Below are 8498 nucleotides of genomic sequence, written 5' to 3' on the forward strand. Positions count from 1 at the left end.
AGATATCATCAGGGCCAGGCCAACCGGGCACCCTAGGCAACCCGGCCGGCCAGACCCCCCCTGGTGCGCATGAGCCTGACCCAGGAGGACCGAGGGGAGATCGACGGAGGAGAGGGGGGAGAGCAACAGAGGGGAGGGAGAGCAATGGAGGGGAGGGAGGGGAGAGAGACAGAGGGGAGGGTGACAGAGGGTGGGGAGAGAGACGGTGGGAGAGTGACCGGGGGGACATCGATGGAGGGTTGAGAAATGGATGGGAGGGAGGGGAGAGTGACAGAGGGGTGAGCAACGGATGGGATAGAGAGCAACCGAGGGGAGGTGTGAGTGGGGGAGGTGAGGGAGGGGTGAGTGGGGGAGGTGAAGGAGGGGTGAGTGGGGGAGAGGAGGGAGGGGTGAGCAACAGAGTGCCATCCCGCCGGCAATTTAAATTCTAGCGGTGGGAGGCAGTTCAGGGAGATTAGTCGCCACAAAGAAGAGGAGATTGGTCGCCAGAGCGTGTGCCCTGACCCTTAGGGGCAAATTTATCAAAGGTCGAAGTGAAAATTCTACTGAAAAAAATTCTAATTTCGAGTAAATTTTTGTGTACTTTGACTAGGGAATAGTCCAAATTCGATTTGAATTTGAAAAAAATTGTAATATCGAAATTTATCATCTACTGTCTCTTCTACTGCTGAATTGTTGTTTTAGCCTATGGAGGACCTCCTAGAACCTATTTGGAGTCAATTAGTGGACTTTGAAGAATGTATTTTTTTTTTTTAGGAAAAACTTTAAATCAAATTCGATTGAATGCGTTGTTATTTCGATTCACATGATTTGAATGCATAATATAGGAAAATAAGGCAAAGTTTGTTCTTTTGACGCCAAAACCAGGAGAACTGACAACCTGTATATCTCAGAAACCTGTTTTTAACAAGAAAATGATAATACATTTATTTTACTCTTATTCATACAGAGGCCACCCTGGCCTGTCATCATCAGCTTACCATACTTTTGAACCTTTCTTAACTCTTATGAAACCCACAGCAGCCAATCAGATGTTTAGTTTCATTATTCTAAATGCTCTAAACCAGGGATCCCCAACCTTTTTTACCCACGAGCCACATTCAAATGTAAAAAGAGTTGGGGAGCAACACAAGCATAAAAAAGTCCCTTGGGGTGCCAAATAAGGGCTGTGATTGGCTATTTGGTAGCTCCTATGTGGACTGGCAGCCTACAGGAGGCTCTACTTGGCAATGTACTTAGTTTTTATGCAATTAAAACTTCCAAGCCAGGAATTCAAAAATAATCGCCTACTTTGAGGACACTGGGAGCAACATGCAAGGGGTTGGAGAGCAACATGTTGCTCACGAGCTACTGGTTGGGGATCACTGCTCTAAACCAATAATCCTAACTGCTGATTGGCTGTTGTGGGTTACTGACTCTGAGCAAAATCAACAAGAACACACAACAACAAATAGTAACACAAACAGTGATAGTAATTGCGGCTTGTCTCTGGAGATGCAAATGCTGAGGGAATCAACCACTGAGGTCACATATCAGAGAACTATGTATATTCGCTGCCTTTATTGTGTTGCTGAAGGTTAAAAAAAGAGTCCTTTCTTCTTATCAAAAGGAACATACATTTCTATGAATTAAGAGTTCCTCTGTTTGTAATGGGATTTCACCTTCCGTTTCAGCATTCAAGCTTTTTAGCTTTTAACATTTCCTCCTTATCTTCTTTATTAATTTAGTTCTTTCTGTACTTTTCCAGCTCGTTAAAATGTATGTGGAGATGCCCTTGCCCTGCACACCCAAGGAGTCATTTATAAATATAAAGAGGCAAATTAGACTTATATCATTTTAGTCATTGCCACTTTTGGTATAAGGAAATGCTTTCATAGCTTTTGCAGATACCTACTGACTGGTGCAAACTCTGTTATCAGACCTGGGTTTGTGGAAAGGCCTAGGGCGGCAGAATTTTAGGGGCGACATGCCAATGATATAAGTCTTGTGCATGCACAAGGGGGGAGGCTGAAGAGGGAAATGGGGGCAACAAGAGGTCCCGGCTTAGGGGCGCCCTATGTATAAATCCGGACATGTCTGTTATCCTCACTATACCAAAATCTGTCTCTGCTATGTCCCTCGTACTTACATCTTATTGATATTTAAAATAATTTCCCATATGCTCCCCAGGCTACTAGACTATCCAAATCACCCCAGAACTTTAGTTCTTTTTAATCAGTTTATTTTTGTATCATTATTATTATTATTATTATTATGATTAAAGTGGACCTGTCACCCACACATAAAAAGCTGTATAATGAAAGCCCTTTGCAAATTAAACATGGAAACTAAATGATTTTCTGCATTAAAGCATCCATACCTGTTAAAAAGGTGTTTAAATATCTGAGCTGTCAATCAAATATTACCTGCCCCGCCTCTATGCCTGTGACATAGAGGCGGGGCAGTCAATTACTTTCACTTTCCATTCAGCACTTCCTAGATGTCACTGCCCTCCTCACATTCCCCCTTCCCTCCTCACACTCTATAACTGTATAGGGCACTGTGTATGGGCATTAGGTTCCCCATTCTGGTGCAAACAAAGTTGTCTTAATAACAGTGTCCACAAAATGGCTCCTGCCTGCTTGCTGTGATTGTGTAATTCCAAGACTGAAGGAAACAACATGTAAATAATAAATATAGTGTAAGTAAAGTTTATTTTGCCCAACTAACTTGATAGAAAATCATATGCAATTATTTCTTAGGGTAACAGGTCCCCTTTAATATCAACACAGATGCCAACATAAGTTTCAGTGACACCTAGAAGGTCATTCATGAATAATTTAAAAAGAAACAGCCCACGGACAGACCCCTGGGGTCCTCCAGCAACAGAGCAATGAATTATTCTAGGGGTAATTACGAGAGACGTCCACAGAGACATTTTAAAAAGAACAGATTCACCATACCAACTACTGATACCTTGAGACTACAAAGGATTCAACCTCTCTTTACTAAAGGTAAAAATGAGCTTTGGTGTCCAAACTACAAGTATTTTGCAGTAGAACAAGACAGTGACAGGATGGTGTCAGTGGTAATTTGGTGGTTATAACTTCTGTAATTGTATTAAAAATGCCTTCCCACCGTGATTAATGAAAAGGCAAAGCCCATTCTCTTATCCCACTGAGTGTTCTCTGAGGGGCATATGTTGTTCAGTGCAGAGGAAATCCCAAGTGATTCATTTGCAATCTCTTTATAGCTGTAAGCTTCAGAAGGAAGTAGCCTGGAGCACACCCTGGGTTATTGAACAAGGGGGGGGGGACAGTAGAGATGTAGAAATTTAATTTTGTCCCATATGTTCATGGAATATACAATAATTAGGTCTGTATTTAGGGTTTAGTCACAGGAGGCCTCTACTGTATTATGTGGTGTAGGCCAATTCACACCCAACTTGGGTTAGATCTTTGAGGAACATTTATTTGCTGCCCTAGATACACTGGATGGGTCTAAATGTCTGCTAAACAATTGTTTTCTTATATCTATAATAGGGATGCACCGAATCCACTATTTGGGATTTAGCCGAATCCCCGAATCCTTTGTGAAAGATTTGGCCGAATACCAATCCGAATCCTAATTTGCATATGCAAATTAGAGGCAGGAAAAGAAAAAGTGGAAAAGATTCCTTTTTTTGAGACGAAAAATATATGCAAATTTGGTTCGTCCACACACAGGGATTCAGCTGAATCTGAATCCTAGTGGAAAAGGCTGAATCCCGAACCGAATACTGGATTTGGTGCATCCCAAATCTGTAGGCTCATTAGGAACTCAGGGTTGACCAAAGGTTGGACCAAGAGAGTTATGGCAAGTTGTGACTCAACACAACCAACTGAAACTGAAGCAGCACAAGAACGTAAGTGGTCAACGTGCCTCAAAATGAAAGATGTTGGTGCTTCCATCTTGCTCACTCCTGGCAAAATCTTCCCTACAGTTAGGGAACCTCAGTTCCATTTTTATCCCCAGCACTTTTCTGAACAAGCTCCGACTAACTATAGCTAAAGTTTTATTCTCCCTTCCAACTTCCTTACATGCTTCTCCGTGTTCCTGTCAAGTGCTGAGCCTACATCCACATTACTGAGAGTACAGCTTGGCCTTGTGAATTAATTCTCCCTCGTCTCTCTGGATGAAAAGCGTCAGATAACATCACAAACCCCCGCTCAACTGCTAAGAGCTGTGAGACAGTGTCTGATGAGGGAATTGTAGTCTTGAGACCCAATTAGAGACATGAACGGAGCGGCAAGAAGACTAAAGGGCAACAAGGTTAGAGAAACCAAACTGTTCCTGGTTCCTGATGCACCGGAGAGCTGTCTGGATTTGATGTTGGACGATGAAACAGTTCTGATAAAAAATAAAATAAAACGTTATTTGTCTAACAAGTTCTTCTATTACCCAGGTGTCCTGTTTTCTACTGACGGTATGATTGCAAAGCTGAGCAAGAAACCAATGAACCAGACAACATAGACCCAGGGCATTCCAGCAGGTCATGAGGTGAGGTCTCTGAAGACAAATTTCAAAGCATGGCAACAGCCAATATCACTAACTTCTAGAAATTAAAATTTTAAAGGGCCACTGTGTATTAAACTTCTCCAGTTGATTTTTGCCTAGTAGCTAGTCCAGGATCTTTGAAGATATTTTTGTACAGACTATGTTATATGTATACTTATGGGACTATTGCTGAAGAAATGGCCTCCATTTCTATCATACCATTGTTTTATCTGATATCTCTATGGACAAGTTATATGTAGACTTGTTATGGAGGTGTCGGTTCCTACTCTGGCTGTTCTACACCCTCAATTGCTTTTTGTAAAGTGATCATAACATATGAGATGAGATATGGGATGTGCTCCTCAAGGTTTAAGGTTCTACAATAGTTTTATCTGATATCTCTATGGACAAGTTATATGTAGACTTGCTTATGGGGGGGATTGATTCCTGCTCTTGCTATTCCACACCCCCACTGGGATGTGCTCCTCAAGGTTCAATCTTCTACCATAGTTTTATAAGATATCTCTATGGACAAGATACATGTAGACTTTTTTATTGGGTTGGTTTCTGCTCCGGCTATTCCACACCTCCACTGGCTTCTTGTAAATTGACCATAACATTAGAGTTAATCTATGGGATGTGCTCCTCAAGGTACAATCCTCTACCATAGTTTTATAAGATATCTCATAGGTAAAGTTACATGTGGACTTTCTTATTGAGATGGTTTCTGCTCCGGCTATTCCACACCCCTACTGGCTTCTTGTAAATTGACCATAACATTAGAGTCGATCTATGGGATGTGCTCCTCAAGGTACAATCCTCTACCATAGTTTTATAAGATATCTCATAGGTAAAGTTACATGTGGACTTTCTTATTGAGATGGTTTCTGCTCCGGCTATTCCACACCCCTACTGGCTTATTGTAAATTGACCATAACAGTAGAGTTGATCTATGGGATGTGCTCCTCAAGGTTCAATCTTCTACCATAGTTTTATAAGATATCCCTATGGACAAGTTACATATAGACTTTCTTATTGGGTTGGTTTCTGCTCTGGCTATTCCACACCCCCACTGGCTTCTTGTAAAATGGCCATAACATTAGAGGTAAGCTATGGGGTTTGCTCCTCAAGGTTCTGGCTAGAGTGGCTAACACATTAATAACAATGTCATTAAAGGACATGTCAAACCAAAAAAATATTTTTTGCCTAATAAAAGAAGACACAATTAGAAGCAATTTTTCAATATAAATTTATGAAAAAACTGTTAGTGCTTTAAAAGTTATTTGTAAATGTAATTTCTATTGAAAGCAGCATTTGCTTAACTTCTGGTTGTTACTTTGTAAACAATGTTGCAAAAGCCATTCTCCTCCAGTAAGACAGGTCTGTCAATTCCTTGGCTTGTGTTTTACATTGTTTGAAAAGCCATAGAATATTTGAAGATGTTTTAACCTTCACAAAATATTGAGTTTTCGCGGTTTTTCCCGCAAAAACTCTTTTTTGCACGCCAATCCGAAAAAGGCGCAGTCTTTCCCGATCCGATTACTTTTTTATTGATACATAACACCAAATCTGGGATTCTAGTTTGGTCAGACATTTTTATTTAAAAAAATCAGAAAAATTTGGATTTTGATAAATAACCCCTAGAAACACAGTTAAAAAACACACATCATTTACTTTGTTTCCACTGGATATCTATCTCAAGAATGTTTGGGCATGATGTTCTATCTCAGAAAACAAAATTGCATCAAAATTCTTGCTGTGCTTTTCAACAGTTTTCTTCATCATCGTTAGAGCACAAGCATTGGGGAAGTTAATCCTATGTATCCCTTCTCTACCATATAAATAACAACCTTTTAACAGGAATTCAATGACATTTATAGAAGAGACAAACTCCATGCCACGTTTGTCTTGTCACTGAATAAATGCAGGAATATATATATATATATATATATATATAAGGTCAGTGTACATTACAAAAGAACAAAAAAATCTCCTTTGTGCAAGTAACCCAAAGGCAATTGCTCTGAAAGGTCTTGTTAGTAAGCAAATTACAATTTGATGATCAGTAGATCCACCCTCTGATAGAGCTCTTACTGTTCCCAGAAACAATGATCAATAAAGTGTAATGTGCTATACAGTATTTCATGGGACAAATATAGCCTAATAAAGGAAATTAGTATCCACTGAGAGGTTCTGTGAATAAAGACACAAGGCTGCAGGCTGAGTTATACAGGGAATTCTGAGTATCACTCATGTATTATAAGGGATAATGTACCCCCTACTGTAAATGATAAGGATATTAGAAGTCACTGAGGGGTTCTGTGACCATATAAAGGCACAAGGCTGCAGGCTGAGTTATACAGGGAATTCTGAGTATCACTCATGTATTATAAGGGATAATGTACCCCCTACTGTAAATGATAAGGATATTAGAAGTCACTAAGGGGTTATGTGACCATATAAAGGCACAAGGCTGCAGGCTGAGTTATACAGGGAATTCTGGGTATCACTCATGTATTATAAGGGTTAATGCACCTCCTACTGTAAATGATAAGGATATTAGAAGTCACTGAGGGGTTCTGGCATTCTGTGACCATATAAAGACACAAGGCTGCAGGCTGAGTTATACAGGGAACTCTGAGTATCACTCATGTATTATAAGGGATAATGTATTATACGGGATAATGTACCTCCTACTGTAAATGATAAGGATATTAGAAGTCACTGAGGGGTTATGTGACCATATAAAGGCACAAGGCTGCAGGCTGAGTTATACAGGGAACTCTGAGTATCACTCATGTATTATAAGGGATAATGTACCCCCTACTGTAAATTATAAGGATATTAGAAGTCACTGAGGGGTTATGTGACCATATAAAGGCACAAGGCTACAGGCTGAGTTATACAGGGAACTCTGAGTATCACTCATGTATTATAAGGGATATTGTACCCCTGCTGTAAATTATAAGGCTGAGTTATACAGGGAACTCTGAGTATCACTCATGTATTATAAGGGATAATGTACCCCCTACTGTAAATGATAAGGATATTAGAAGTCACTGAGGGGTTCTGTGACCATATAAAGGCACAAGGCTGCAGGCTGAGTTATACAGGGAACTCTGAGTATCACTCCTGTATTATAAGGGATAATGTACCCCCTATTGTAAATGATAAGGATATTAGAAGTCACTGAGGGGTTCTGTGACCATATAAAGGCACAAGGCTACAGGCTGAGTTATACAGAGAACTCTGAGTATCACTCATGAATGGGCTTCAGGGATTTGTCTAGCGTGAAAGGGTCTATAGCTATCAGATAATAAATATAATAAAGGCAGCACTAAAGTAAATCCAGATAATTTGGTTCTACTACAGGACTGAAAGTGTCCCCCCAAGTTACTGTTTAGAGCAGCTTTTATTTCGGCGCATTGTTTGGTATAATGGCTGCATTATTTTCCCTTATACTGAAACTACCCCACAGGTGGTCTTTCAGCCATGATTGGGTCATTTTTCTAAGTGACAGGCAGACGTCTCAGTGATTCCTTTATACTGTCACATGTTGGCCCCAACAGAGCACGGCTGGAAACAATGAACTCAGATTGTTCAGAAACTGCTCTTGCTCATAGACTATAATAAAAGAGGAAATAACCCATCCAGCCCACAGCCCTAACTACACAAGAGTCACATATAGGTGCTACAGGTATGGGATCCATTATCCAGAAACCCTTTCTGATTTACGGAAAGGTCATCTCCCATAGGGGCAAATTCCCTAACCTGCGAAAATTCGCCAGCAACACTTTGCCAGGTGAAAATTCGCTAAGACAATGCTAATTTACTAAAATGCGAAGTTGCGTCCAGGGCGCCGAACACTGGTGAATTTTCACTAGCGTTACGTCAGCAATCAAAGCGAAGATGCGCTAGCATTCAATTAATCCTTATTGGAAGCAAAACCAGTCTATTGGGTTTATTTAATGTTTTCATGATTT

The sequence above is a fragment of the Xenopus laevis genome, chromosome 4S (genome assembly GCF_017654675.1).
Source record: "Xenopus laevis strain J_2021 chromosome 4S, Xenopus_laevis_v10.1, whole genome shotgun sequence".
In the NCBI taxonomy this organism is placed as follows: Eukaryota; Metazoa; Chordata; class Amphibia; order Anura; family Pipidae; genus Xenopus; species Xenopus laevis.